Consider the following 15,812-nt stretch of genomic DNA (forward strand, 5'->3'; position numbering starts at 1 on the left):
GCTTCTCTGCCACTTTTTAGAGACTTCCAAATTGTCTGAAGTTCAACTGTTTATGGAGTGTGTGTGTGTGTGCGTGTGTTTATATCCAACAGAAGGAATATAGAGAAGAGAGGGACCTCCTTCATAAAAGCACTAAGCTCTAAAGTACAAATGTGCATTTCATCTTAATGATAACAAATTTTGAGCAGGGTCTTCCAGGAACAGGAGTTCATACGTTTCCATGGACTTTCCTTGAAAATCACTGGACAATAATTCAAAATGTTTGTATTTGGTTCCATTAAATTTGGGTAAATAACAGAGCCATTCTCTCCTTGGTGTATGAATATAATTCTATATTTGTAATCTGTTAACATAAATTTGTCTTTAAATATGAAACAGTATTTACCAAGATTAAGATTAACTCCTAGGAAAGGAACGCTCTCCAGAAGTGCAATGGTAACACATATGTACACACACACACACACACACACATATATATATATATATATATATATATATATATATATATATATACATATATATAAAACAAACAACTTCAAATAGAAAGGATGTATGCTGTTAACCTGCTTTTCATTCGCCAGGAAAGCTAACTTCACTTGTAGAGAAGGAAAGAAAGTCATTGGGTGGTTTGAATGAGATATTCCCATTAGTCTCGGCCACTTGAATATTTAGTGACACTAGTGGAAAAACATGAGAAAAATTAAGCGGTGTGGTTTCCATGGAAGAAGTACATTACTGGGGTGGACTTTCAGGCTTGAGGAGAGTAGTGGTGGTCTTTTTTTTTTTTTTTTTTTTTTTTTTTTAGTTCCACACAGTAAGTATTTTATTTAAGAAACTACTAAAGTCATCATTTAATATGGTTCATGCCATCTCTGTACAGAAAACAAATAAACCAACCGTATTCTTCCTAGCATACTGGTGGTTTGCTTGAATAAATCTTCACTTATGCCAAAGTCATTTTGAATTATGCAATCTTAGTTATTTCTACCCATTTCTCTTTTTTGTATTTTTATTAGATATTTTCTTTATTTACATTTTAAATGCTAGCCCGAAATTCCCTATATCCTCCCCTGCCCTGCTCCCCTACACACCAACTCTCACTTCTTGGCCCTGGCGTTCCCCTGTACTGGGGCATATAAAGTTTGCAATACCAAGGAGCCTCTCTTCCCAATGATGGCTGACTAGGCCATCTTCTGCTACATATGCAGCTAGAGACACAGGCTCTGGGGGTACTGTAAGTTCATATTGTTGTTCCACTTATAGGGTTGCAGACCCCTTCAGCTCCTTGGGTGCTTTCTCTAGCTCCTCCATTGGGAGCCCTGTGTTCCATCCTATAGATGACTGTGAGCATCCACTTTTGTATTTGCCAGGCACTGGTATAGCCTCATATGATACAGCTATATCAGGGTCCCTTCAGCAATGTGCCCACTGCATCTTGCTTGGGATTTGAGATGTGAGTTCTCAACTGTTTCTGCCTCTGTGCCTTCACTTTACCAGCCCGGAAAGGAAAGCTCCATCTAAAGTTTTCCCGTCTAAGTTGATTGGTCACGAGGCTTTATTGTATGAACAGAAAAGTTAACTAACAATATCACCATACATGGAAGTGTAGACATTAATTACTTCCTCTAAATTATATTATAGTTCTTCTCCAAAACTGACCCATCTTTTCTCACATAGATTCTTAAGCTACAACTTTAGCAAAATGTATTTCATTATTTTATAATTTGATGGTCAGTATGGTTCTGTTTGTGCACTTATAGGTTCTTTAAATAATTCTGATTATGTTTGAAAGGTACAACTATTTACATTGAAATCATGTAGAAGACACAGTTGTACATTAATGACCTCAGGAATAAATGAGAACTCACACAGCCTCAGATCCCAAAATCCCTGGGAGGGCTGGGGCCTCAAGTCATGCTCATTTTCTATTTAAGTACTTCCAGATTAACTCCAGAAGTCCATCAGCACTGCCTTTCCCTTCTCTCTCCAAAGTCTAGAACCCCAAATTAGACATAGTGTTCCCTCATCTTCCTTCATAGTTTACTTTGGCCAGCATTTGCCCAAATTAAATCCATGCTTAATCACACCACAGTCTAGACAATGTGAAAGTGAAGAATCAAGTGATGATTGTCTTGGGTGTTGGTCTTACACAATCAACATTCATTCTTTTTTTTTTATTTAATATTTTCTTTATTTAGATTTCAACTGTTATCCCCTTTCCCTGTTTCCATCCAGAAACTCTCTATCCCTTCGCCCTGCTTCTATTAGAGTGTTCCCTCACCCACCCACTCCCACCTCCCCACTCTGGCATTCCCCTACATTGGGGTATCAAGCCTTCAAAGGACCAAGGGTCTCTTCTCCCATTGATGTCCTACAAAGCCATTGTCTGCTACATATACCACTGGAGCCATGGATCCCTCCATGTACACACTTTGGTTGGTGGTTTAGTCTCCGAGAGCTCTGGGGGAACTGGTTGGTTGATATTGTTGTTCTTCCTATGGGGTTACAAACCCCTTCAGCTCCTTCAGTCCTTTCTCTAGCTCCTCCATTGGGGACCCCGTGCTCAGTCCAATGGTTAGCTGTGAGCATCCAACTCTGTATTTGTCAGGCTTTGGCAGAGCCTCTCTGGAGACAGCTATATCAGGCTCCTGTCAGCAGTCACTTCTTGGCATCCACAATAGTGTCCCAGTTTGGTGACTGTATATGAGATGGATCCCCAGGAGGGGAAGTCTCTGGATGGCCTTTCCCACATTCTTATTCCTCATGCTTAGGGCTAGCCTGAGTACACAGCTGTGTATTTTCCCTGAAAGAAAAAACAGGAATCACCACACAGAGTGGTGCTGGATTCTGACACTTGGTTACATCACCCCTAGGTCTTTGGATGGGATGAGTTTTCTCACTTCATGCTCCATATTGTCTAGATTGAGAAATGTGGGTTCGTCAACATCCACATTAACTAGAGAGCATCACAATTGCTGAGCCACAGTATGCAGTAAATAACATTAGTGTCAGGAAAAGGCTTAACTGATGCAGTTGAAATTTGAAGAAGGGACAGATGTCAACTTAGTAGAAAGAGAGCTTCCCAGTAGCTTTGAGGTGGATACACATTTTCTTAGACAAGGTAAAAATAAAAGTGCCCTATGTATTGAAAACAGATGTAGTGACTTCAGATTATTGCTGATATTTGGATACCATGGAGGTGAATGGAGTACAATAGATGAAACTTGACTGCAATACATAGTAGTCCCCATGTATCTTATATTCTGGGAAGGCAGTCGATAAACACTTTAACAAATAAATACATACCTCACATGTTAGAAAATAATTCACTCTCTGAAAGATAAGAAAACAGATCAACACAGGTTGAAGCATTCATACAGGTGGCCATTTTAGAATGAGTGGAAAGGATACTCCTTTGAAAATGGTTTCAACTAAATGAGAATAGTGGCTACACTTAGCATTTATAACTGAAGTCACTGAAACAACATGACAGATTGCCAATGTCTATGAAATCTAAGCTCTATACTTGAATGAATCTCGCTTTATTATTTTGTTTTTCTGTATATTGGAATTTTGAAGGACTTGTGACAGAGCTACACCAATCCTGAATAGAATGTAGGAACTGCCAAAGAAAGATGTTTGTTTCTCTATGTTTATTGCTGTATTATTCAGAATAGCTTTGAGGTGGAAACACCAGAGACATACATCACTAAAGAAAGAATAAAGGATATGTGGATAATATACACAGTGAAATTTTATTCAACCCTAAGGAGAAATGAACTTGCAACATTTGCCAGAAAATGGATAGAAACAGGAATTCTTATGTTAAGGCAAGCAACCCAGGATTGGGAAGACAAAGACCACATCTTTTATTTCACATGCAGATCAGAGACTCTAAGTTTTATTTGTTTTTATGTACAAATTAAGCAATGCACTTAAAAACTAAATGAAATACTGGGTTATCAATGGTCAATTTCAAAATATAGGAATTGTGTTAAAGCTTAATATTTAATTCATAAAGTTGTTAAGCTTATTTTCATCTTATAGGATCAACTTTTTCTGTTTCTAAGATTTATATTTTATATTTTTATATTTCATATTAAGGTATATACTCCCAAACAAAATTGGCACCTTCTTTTAACATAGTAATGGGTATTATAAGTAATTAGTTATATTGCACATGTTGTATAAAAATTAAATATTTTTGAAATGTTACCAAAAGCAAATTTATGAAGTCATTAGATTGATCTGTTTGACTGAGGATAAAAATAAACAAGAAATAGATAGCCCTGTGAAAGAGTAAGAATGGGAATGCTGTTTTGAGAAAATGTGGGAACTTGATTTCAATTATTTTATGTATTATTGCAGATGATTAGCCTCAAAAAGAAAAGAAGACTGCATCTCTGAGTTGCAAAGCCTATCCCTTACACTTTGCCTCCCTATTTAAGGCAGAAAGAAATGATAATGGAAAGAAAACAAAGAGAGACTCTTTAACTGACAATGTTAAGCTAATAATGAAAAGTTATTAGTTTATAAAATATTTGTAAAATATACATCAGTAAGTTAGGATTGTGTCAAAACTAAAACAAAGCATAGCTAGTTGAGGTGGTTTTACTGATTTTTATTTAATTGCTATGATATACATTTCTCACATATTTCTCAGATAATTTGTAAAAAATAATAATGTTAATGTAGAAAATTATATTAAAAATAATAATTTATTGCTCTTAATGGAGTTTATAGACTCCTCAATGTAATTAAATATAAATAAATCTCTAAGATCAATGGTATTAAGTGATCTAATAGAAGGCAGGAAAACACAACTATGAAGTTATGCTTTTCAGTATCATGCGAACATCACAATGGTTTCTGTTCCATCTGCATGATCCTCTCTATCATCCTGGAACCATTAAAGTGGACTGTACCCCATAACTCCCAAAAGCATTTAGGGTAGCCTTAAAAAGGGAGGAATGCTTCTCCCTTTCTCAGATACTTTGTAGTCAAATATGTTTTATAATAATTTACGCGGTGTGGTGCCATCCTTAGTCACAGAAAATTGACATGGTGGCCTAAAGAGAACTCTTAGGCCCAAATACCCAAAATAACAGATGCTGATAACCTTTCAGGAAGCGGAGTAGTTTCTTCATTTCTGCCTTTATCGGAGGGGTGTGGTGGTGTTGATTAATGAAAGCTTTTATTAAGGGTGAGGAAATACACACACAGCAAGGAATACAGTGCAAAAATACCTCCTACAAACTATCAGGGAAACTCAGTCTACCATTAAGGGATGGAGATTTATGGATGTTTCTTGGGGCTTCCTGCTCCAATTCATGACTAGTAACCTTGAACTAAATAGCAAAACAGATAGATCTATAAGTTTGGCCTAGGTTGATCCACCAGCAGGGATCTTTACCTGGAAAAAGAAAAGGCCAATGAGATTTGTTTTGAGCTGTCAGGCTTTTGTCTCCAGGCAGGGGGACAAAGAAGTAGCCAGCCATATTGGAAGCTCACCATTTTTCTTATCTTTCCCTCTCCATCTGCCTACCAGGGAATGTAACTAACTCATGGTCCCTCACTTCTCCCTTTCAAAGGCTAAATGCTATTAAGAGTTTGGAGTACAATCCATTTTAACGATCCCATGATGATAAAGGGGGTGACATAAATGGAACAGGAAACACTGTGATGTTCCAAAAGCATAACTTTATTTGATATTCACTTTCCGACCTTCTATTATATCACTTAATACCATTTACCTTAGAGATTTATTTATTTTAATAATATTGAGTGGCATATAGGTTCCATTAAGAGCAAGACATTATTATTTTTAATATAATTTTCTAAATAAACATTAGTATTTTGCCTTTTCAAAATGAAAGATAAGATACATTTTAGTGATGATTCTTGTATAGTTCATTAATTACACTCAAAATAAAAATATGTATGTCAAAAGATTATGTGTATATGTGATTTTAGCAAATTGTACTAAACTTAATCTGTTGTATGTAAAGTTAGCAGAGTTGTAAATTACACTTCCTGGATATCTACAGTGTTAAAATACAGTACATTTTACTTGCATGGAGATTTCTATTCCAGAAAGGTATTAAACATGACAGTCTGACAATGTGTCCTTGGGATGCTGTCATTTCTAGTCTCAGATCAGCTGACAGGACCTCAGCTGGCCCCTACAAGTTGCTTAAGAATACTTCTGAAACCATCCTATGGGCCACGTGCCAGCTGTCACTTGGAAAAAAAATCATGATCAATTGAGATGAATCTGTGCACCTGAAAGCCAGTCATATGACTTGCTCCAATAGAGTTTGTGTGGGGAAAAGGCCTTATCAAATTCCTTGGAAATGAAAATATTGTTGTAGCCATGGTATTTCCAAATCATTCCGTCACCAGGCAAGAAGCTGTAGCTTTTCAAAAGTCACATGTTCTTATAATGATCTGAACAATGCTTTTATTGTAAGTGGGGGAAATGAAAATGGTTGCACAATAATACTGTCAAAGCTTTAAACATACACCTCTCAATAGTGTTAAACATCACAGCATCCTGATGTAAATACCATAGCCACACCGTAAAGAGGGAGGAAATACAGAGAAAAAAAATGTGGAGCAGAGACTGAAGGAAAGGCCATCCAAAGACTGCCCCCCCTGGACTGGGCACGGGGTCCTCAATAGAGGAGTTAGCGAAAAGACTGAAGGAGCTGAAGGAGTTTGCAACCCCATAGGAAGAACAATATCAACCAACCGTACCCCCACCCAGAGCTCCCAAGGACTAAACCACCAAACAAAGAGCACACATGGAGGGACCCATGACTCCAGCTGCATATGTAGCAGAGGATGGCCTTGTCAGACATCAATGGGAGGAGTAGCCCTTGGTCCTGTGAAGGCTCGATGGATGCCCCAGTGTAGAGGAATGCCAAGGCAGGGAGGTAGGAGTGGGTGGGTGGATGAGGGAACATCCTCATAAAAGCAGGGGAGAAGGGATGGGATAAGGGGTTTCTGGAGGGGAAACTGGGGAAAGGGGTAACATTTGAAATGTAAATAAATAAAATATCTAATAATAATAAAAAAGAGTAAGAATAACCCTGACCCTACCCTGGACTTGGATTCACATTGTAGAATTCAAATCCTAGAAATGAAAATGTATTGTGCAAATGACTTGGGTAAAACAAAAGTTCTCATACAGAACAATATGCTTGGTTAATAACAGAAAAAAACTTGTAATTATTCTTTGTAGTTTATAATGGAAATTTTTTTTTACTGAAGCATGCTCTACCAACAGACACTGCTTGATTTGATTTCTAAAGAAGACTCAGAAGACATCCATGCTACTATACTTAATACTAAATAGATACGAGGGTTTCCATTATCCTTCTATGTCCAATATAAAACTAAGAATTGCAGAAAATGAAAAGAACATGGGGTATAGTAATAATATTACACATTATTCAAAATATGCTTTTTGTTTTAATTCATTATCTAAATGTAAAGTCAACGATCTTATCTAGTCAGTCAGAAAGTTCCTAACTCTGTTTGCTGATGATGCTAGTTTTAGTATAGAGATTTCCATAAATACATTAATCATAATTTGTTGTGTGTCATTATAAAGAGCAAGCTGCTCTTGGTCAGCAGTACAGAAAGCCTATGATCCAAAGCTGCTTAGTCATACAAACTTTGAAGGAAAGGGATAAGGTCCAACCTTACTCTTTTGATTGCTGTGAGTAGCCTGCTTTTGAAGAATATAAACTCGTGACTTTTTATAGTCACCAAAGAACTGGGGTCGTAATCCCAGCACTTGGGAGGCAGAGGCAGGCGGATTTCTGAGTTCGAGGCTAGCCTGGTCTACAGAGTGAGTTCCAGAACAGCCAGGGCTATACAGAGAAACCCTGTCTAGAAAAACCAAAAAAAAAAAAAAAAAAAAAAAGAAAGAAATGGAATCTGAAATACATTATACAATACACTAAATTTTCTTTCTAAACCTTCATAGGTTAAATAGGAAAGGTTTAATGTTTTTCATGATAATCTCACTAAATGTTCTCCTCTTTAGAAGACAAGAGCAGTGAACAGAATCCTTAGGGTATTTATGTTTAACAACATCTGATCACCTCTCCACCTTCCCTCAGCTCTGCAAACCCTTTCAAACCACATGAAGGAAAGTTTTGCCACAAAATTCATTAACTGGAAATAAAATTAAGTAATCTCAACTAATATATGTAACAGTAGCATCCAAAGCCAAAGAATGCCCATTGAGATAGTGTTTATCATAAGTCCTCTGCAACACAGATGGCACTTTGGAAGATACAGATGTGCTTATTTGCCATGATCTCGATTTGGGAGGTGAGAAAAAAGTAGAACTTTAGAGTCAAATATAGTTGAGAACATAAACTGAATCATCAATTAGAAAAATACATTCCAGGTATCTTAAGTATATTTGGAAATGTAAGCATAATTGTTGTACAAGAGTGTGTAAATAAGCATGTGTACAAATTTTTATATCTAAAAATGTTAGCTCTGAGATGATACATTTTATACTAATAATGTAGATAAAGGCTACCCTGAGTTCTGCAATGAACTAGCTAAGAGACTTCTTTGACTATCTGTCAACAGTTGAGGGTTTTTGTTTTTATATATTATTATTCTTTAAAGACCAGGCAGTCCTCTGTGTGTGTTGGGGGCCTTATATCAAGCTAGTTTATGCTGCCTGTTTGGTGGCTCAGTGTCTGATAGATCTTGGGGGTCTAGGTTAGTTGAGACATTATTCAGTGTCAAAAATTCAGAACTTAAATCACCGTGGGAAGAACTTTTATCATATCTGAAGAATTAATGACTTTCTTGGCTCATGTATTTCCAATAATGTAAAAAGTTTTAGTCTGTGAATATTTAGTATTTTTAGATTTTTACATTTTATTTAAAATGTAAAATAAAATGTGTGTATTTTGCCTGCGTGTATGCATGTGCATCATATTCTTGGTCCCAGGGAGATCCGAAGAGAGCATCAAACCTCCTAGAACAGGAGTTACAAATAGTTGTCCTGAACCACTCTGTGGTGTGGTGAGAACTGAGCCTGGACCTTCTGCAAGAACAAACGCTCTTACCACGTGAACCATCTCTCCAGCCCTAAATCTGGAGTTGTTTAGTTTTTAATTTTGTTATTATAGTTATTTTGCTTCATTTTTTTTAAAAAATATATTTTATTACATATTTTCCTCAATTACATTTCCAATGCTATCCCAAAAGTCCCCCATACCCTCCCCCCTCTCCCCCATTTTCCTACCCACCCATTCCCTTTTTTTTTTTTTTTGGCCCTGGCGTTCCCCTGTACTGGGGCATATAAAGTTTGTGTGTCCAATGGGCCTCTCTTTCCAGTGATGGCCGACTAGGCCATCTTTTGATACATATGCAGCTAGAGTCAAGAGCTCCGGGGTACTGGTTAGTTCATAATGTTGTACCACTTATAGGGTTGCAGGTCCCTTTAGCTCCTTGGGTACTTTCTCCAGCTCCTCCATTGGGAGCCCTGTGATCCATCTACTAGCTGACTGTGAGCATCCACTTCTGTGTTTGCTAGGCCCCGGCATAGTCTCACAAGAGACAGCTATATCAGGGTCCTTTCAGCAAAATCTTGCTAGTGTATGCAATGGTGTCAGCGTTTGGAAGCTGACTATGGGATGGATCCCTGGGTATGGCAGTCTCTAGATGGTCCATCCTTTTGTCACAGCTCCAATCTTTGTTTCTGTAACTCCTTCCATGGATGTTTTGTTCCCAATTCTAAGAAGGGGTACAGTGACCCCACTTTGGTCTTCATTCTTCTTGAGTTTCATGTGCTTAGCAGATTGTATTATATATCTTGGGTATCCTAAGTTTTGGGCTAATATCTACTTATCAGTGAGTACATATTGTGTGAGTTCCTTTGTGATTGTGTTACCTCACTCAGGATGATGCCCTCCAGGTCCATCCATTTGCCCAGGAATTTCATAAATTCATTCTTTTTAATAGCTGATTAGTACTCCATTGTGTAAATGTACCACATTTTCTATATCCATTCCTCTGTTGAGGGGCATCTGGGTTCTTTCCAGCTTCATTTTTATCAGCACGCCATGGTTTTCGTTTTTGCGTGTCACCCTTCCAAGATGTCAAGAGTGAAGTATCGAAATTGGCTAGTAATGAACAGCTGAGTCATAATGATTACGGATACCCTGTGACACACAAACAAGCCCCGTCTACATAGGACACGTGTGTAATAATGTGCCCACCTCCTTTGTCACCAGCAATGTTATTATGAGTAGGTGAAGTGGGAACCGAGGGTGCCTTGAAACATTGTCTGGGTACCCAGTTTATTGAATACTAGTATTAAATGTTGATAGTGACTTCAAAGCTATCTGATCCTTGTATTTCCCCCACCTCCATGCCATGTCATCTCATTTCCATTTCTTTCCCAGGTTATCCTGAATGGTCGCTCAGACAACATTTTACTCAACTATAAAGGTAGGGGAAATCTTTTTTATCATAAATTTATTTTAGCAGTTTCAAAATATCCTGTCCTCAGTAGATATGGATAGGATCGATTCCATCCATTGTCGGTGATGGGTTGTGATCGATTATCTCTCCTGAATTGCTAAACTTGAATTCGCACAATCAGTGTTTGTCAGTCCAAATGCTTTCTACACTGTTTGTTTTACAGTGGAAAACATTCTGCTACATATAAGTCATCATTTTCTATATTACTTTCTCCATGATTTTACAGTAACTTACATACTATATACAATTTTCAAATATCAGGAACCTTCACATGTGTACTGATAAATGATAGACAGACAGACAGACAGACAGACAATATGTAGATACTGAGCATCTCTTATGCACAGTGGCTTTATATTTTTCTTGCTATTCTACAGCTAAAGATTTTAAGGAAATAGCTCAAATATCCAAAACACAAATCCTAGTTGTGAATAATTTCACAATATAATGTTAATTTGAAAGGATATTTTTAGCATTTACTTTGCTTACAATTCCTGAAAATGCAGCCCTTTGCTTGCTTAGGGCGTACATGAAGATAAATTTAGAGATTCTACTCTAGATAATACTTCTCTGCTAATAACTTAATTGTAGCTATTTCAAACCAAATTGGTTAATTGTGGTGAATCATGTGCAGCTTGCTCAGATGTAGGTCATTCCCGGCTCCCACACTCTAGGACCTCTTTTCTAATTCAGGACAGGCTGCTTCTTGCCTAAAAAGAGCAGAACGGTGCAGATCACAGACCTTGGGTAAAACCAAAACAATAACGTAAAAATTAGCAGTGCACCACGGAGTCAGGGTGTTCCCGTTCAGATGGGAAGGTAGGCTGCATTTATTTAGACCTGGGTTAATGATTTCTTAGCTTTGTTATGTTGTTGCTCTAAGATTCGTGGCTACCAAATCATGGCCTGGAGGAGGATGTTTCCCCATCTGTAAAGTACATGGGTAACATAATTCTTTTTTTTTTTTTTTTTTTTTTTTTTGGTTTTTCGAGACAGTGTTTCTCTGTGTAGCCCTGGCTGTCCTGGCACTCACTTTGTAGACCAGGCTGGCCTCGAACTCAGAAATCCGCCTGCCTCTGCCTCCCGAGTGCTGGGATTAAAGGCGTGCGCCACCACGCCCGGCTAGTTCTTGGCAATGGAAATGAAGAGCAACTTAAACAAACCAAAAGAAGTTGTGGCCTGTAAAATGACTTCTGATGCTCCATTGGAAAATATGGTGCTTGTTAGTTTGGTGCTCTCAATGAATGATGGAGGAGTTAATCCCAAAATATGACATGAAGCTCCTGGCGAGACCATCAGAAGGGTTGATGGGAGGACACCGTGTGCAACTCATGCTGAGGCCATCTTGATGAGGTGGTTATGGTAGCTACAGAGCTGTCTCTTTCTAGCTGTTGGGTGCAGGTCTAGTCTCTAGGCATCTTTGTAGAACATGGGTTGTATTATTTCTGATGAGTAGGCAAGGTCTTATGATTCCACTCCGACTTTATATGTGCCGTCCGTTGTATTGAAAACTCCTGATTCAGATTGTTCCACTCACTGGCTTTCATCTTCGTATGATGGTGCTGATGTTTTTGATATGTTGAAACAATAAGTACCTAAGTCTTTCTGTTAATTGACTAAAAGTTCCTTTTATTATTTATTTCTCAGAAATTAAAAATTCTGCAATTATGTGAGCTTTTAAATCATACTTTCATTGGAATTTTATTATTCTAGGGCCTGAATAGGAGGCCGATGTAACTCAGTAGTCAAATACTTTTCAAGCAGGCTTTGGGTTCAATTCCCAGCTATAAAAAAAAAAGAATCATTTATGACTATAGATAATTTAATCATCACCATGGATATTTTTTAATTATTAGCAAGCAGTAATACATAAAAAAATCAATTTTTTTCTGTAAACTAAGAAAAAGCGATTATTATTTTTAATATTTAGTATGATGAACTAGATTTTAAAAATCTATTTTTTAAAAAAGTAGATTATGCATACTTTTCACCTCTAATATAAACCCTTGTTTTATGAATTATTTAATTATAAAATAGAAAATTACACTATACAATAGGTGACATTTCCCCCAAAGTTTTCTTACTAACATTTGATTATTTCAGTCTTTCTTCATGTCCATAAACAACAATATTAATAAAGGCAAATGATACTTTATACTGTTGGCACGATTTGGAGCTTTTTCCTCTTTTAATTTAGATCTCCATCTAAATCAACAGTGTCCATTTCCTCTTCTAATGACTTGCATTAGATGATCTTTGGGTGTATCATAATTTATTTAATAGATCCTCTAAACATTGCTTTTAAAATAAAATTTTAAAATAGAACGGAGAGCAGTTTTCCCTAATTACACTTCTGGCAGATGTACAAAAGAATAATTCCCATTTGAATCAAGAAATTAAGGAGTGAAAAAAAATGTTATACAAGAGGCACAGACAGTAGTAGAAGGTAAGCATTCTCCTGTCAGAAGAAAGAAAATGGTATAGATGATCATGAAAATGTGTCATAAGTAGGCACAATTGACAAGCATCCAAATTTCTCAAGATTTGCTGCAAACAGCACCACTTCCCATAGGTGTTTAGAGATTCTCCTCTTTCTCTTGGTGGCTATTTGTCATACCTCTTCATAGCAACTTGAAGAAAAATAGAATTCACATATCAAAATTAATTAATGTTTGTCTTTTTGTCCATGCCCTTTAGGGTCATGACTGTATTGCTCATCTTTTAAATTAATGAATGCAGAAAAAATATTCATTCACCTAAATGGAGTGAAATGAGACAATAAAACTATTGAATTGTACATGCATTTTTGTAAGGAAAATTTTTTGTCCTTCTATTATGTCTTGATTAAATCATATTTTTCTATTGGATTGGGCACGAAAATATAAATATTTGTGTTTTGATGTACAATGAAATTATTTTACATGGAATTTTAATGGTTACTTTTGGTATCCAGCCAGAAGATTTTCTTAAAACAACACACATAAGATCCAAGTATTTATGAAAAATATTTATGAGATAGTAAAATTACTTATTTGGTCTAAAATTGGAAATATTACACTTAGAATTTCTGTTCCCTTTCATGAATTGTTTGCACACATGGCATTGCTATTGTTGATATTATATGGACAAAAGAGGCTCTGTTTATCAAAATATTCAGTATTTATTTACCAAAGAATGGTAATATATGCAAGAAGAAGCTGTGAAGACAGAGTATCATAGTATCACAGCATGCTGTGTGATGTAAATTGCTATTCAGTTCACACCATTTAAGTCATGAACCTTGCCTCCACTAACAAAATTAGAGTTATCACCGGACTGAATTTTATTCCAAAGAAGCTCAGACCCCTTATTCTAAATTCAGTAGTAATACTCATTAATAATATAGAGACCATGTTTACTAATTCTTTGGGAGATAATAAAAATTAGCCAGCATAATATCTAATAAGAAATTATTTTAAAAAAACGATTCTGTATGAGCTGACAGAAATTCATTTGAAACCCAGCATTACCAGTACATAACTAGTGCTTCCAGTACACAAACATGAGCTATTACACTGACTTAAAATATGTAATCTTCACCTGTAATTACCTCCGTGTCTGGGATAATATATATATAAGCAAATGACATTTCAGTGTGACTGACTGTGGTGCTTACTTGGGTAGGTATCTTGGGTATGGAAAATAACAGAGTAGCCTCCGTCTTCCTGTGGTGAAACCAATACCCATGATGGAGAATAAACTACATGGAAACAGTAGAGTGATTCAGTCCCATGTATAGACTATTGATGGTGATTAATAAATGTTTTGAATGAATGCCAACTTAATTGGAATTAACTGGCAAGGCAAAGGTTAAAGTACCCATCGAAGAAGAGCTAGGCACCAAACTAGAAGCATTTAACAGCCTGGTGATTGAAGAAACAGACAGGTTTACACTTCCCCTGAGGCATTTATATTTTTTTGTGAGGGAGAGAGGTACTAGAGAGTCTCCTCTACAAACCAAATGAAGACCACTACCTTTTCCTGTGTATAACAAGAATATAATAGTGTAGTTGGTGTTACAGTTGATTACAGGTGACTACATCCAAAGGAGGTGGAACCAACCTGGAAATGTTTAACCAGCATGGTATTTCACTAAGAAGCTGAAGGTGACATACAATCATAACTAAGGTTTGGAAGATCGATGGAGATCTACATGGTTTTGGAGTCACTTGGTCAAAGGAGTCAGTGAATTTCTCAAAGGCTTTCTGTATAGTCAAGAGGGAGGAATGGGAATTGCAGTATAAGGAGAGTGAAAGCTTGGGAAATTCCTAAAATTTGTTCTGTATGTTTCCGGATGGATGAAATCATCTTAAATTAAACTAAGGTATCAGGGGGCACAAGTGTATGGGATGTAGGGAAAAATGTTAACAACAACAACAACAAAAAAAAAATAGAACCCAGTCTTAGAAATTAACTTTGTGATGCCTATTGAGGAGAGTCAAAGCTAAAGAAAGTGCATGTGTGTTTTTGGCATGTGCATATGCAGCAAGAATTCCCTATGCCAATGCTGCCTGCACAACATCATGCAAACACTTTGCTTTCTCATTACTTTATTGCCGTCAAATTAATTTATTGCTTGAAGATATCATTTGAGACTCCAGTAATTACTTCCGTTTCCACGTGTACCACAAACAGAGAATACCATAGCTTAAAACTGAGCCCAGACTGATGGCCAAAATCATGTCTCTATTACCAAAGAAAACAGAGAAAGAGCCAGCTACAGGTCTCAACCTATTTCAGTTTCAATTCCCTGGACGATCGAGGTAAAAGACAGCCTGTGCGCTTGATTTATCCTTATGGTTGTCTTAGTCTTCTGCTTCGCTTTGCTCAGGGTATATCTTCATGGCCTACTATTATTAGAAAGGAAATTTAATTTACATCATTTTCTTTGGTATTTCCACAGAAATAAAATTAAAATGTCTTTATTGAGAGAGTAGTTTGCTGAGCCAAAGGGAAAGTGCTCGCCAGGAATGACCTCTGTTACATTGTGATCCGGTCAGACACTTGTTCCTCTTCCTTCCACTCCTGCTTCTTCTTCTCTTCCTCCTCCTTTTCTGTTAACCACAAACCTCATGATTCTGTCTTGTCACTTTGAGTTTTGAGTATCCCCTGACGTCACATACCCCAAACGACTAAACACATCGAAAATGTCTGCATGTTTGAGTCAATGATGGGAAGGCTAACTTTTTACTCAACAAAGACACCTAGAGTGAAATTCACCATTTGTCAAAGACACTTTTCATACATCCAAC

The 15,812-nt window shown here is 36.9% G+C and overlaps 1 long non-coding RNA gene across 8 annotated transcripts in view; it reads left to right on the forward strand.

Annotated features, from left to right (window-relative positions):
• Positions 1-15,812, forward strand: part of LOC110311497 — a 458,615-nt gene that overhangs the window by 311,955 nt on the left and 130,848 nt on the right. For all 8 annotated transcript variants that reach the window (XR_003835132.1, XR_003835133.1, XR_003835131.1 and 5 more), the window contains one exon: positions 10,443-10,488. This is a non-coding gene — a long non-coding RNA (uncharacterized LOC110311497). The remainder of the gene's footprint in view (positions 1-10,442; positions 10,489-15,812) is intronic.

The sequence above is a fragment of the Mus caroli genome, chromosome 16 (genome assembly GCF_900094665.2).
Source record: "Mus caroli chromosome 16, CAROLI_EIJ_v1.1, whole genome shotgun sequence".
In the NCBI taxonomy this organism is placed as follows: domain Eukaryota; kingdom Metazoa; phylum Chordata; class Mammalia; order Rodentia; family Muridae; genus Mus; species Mus caroli.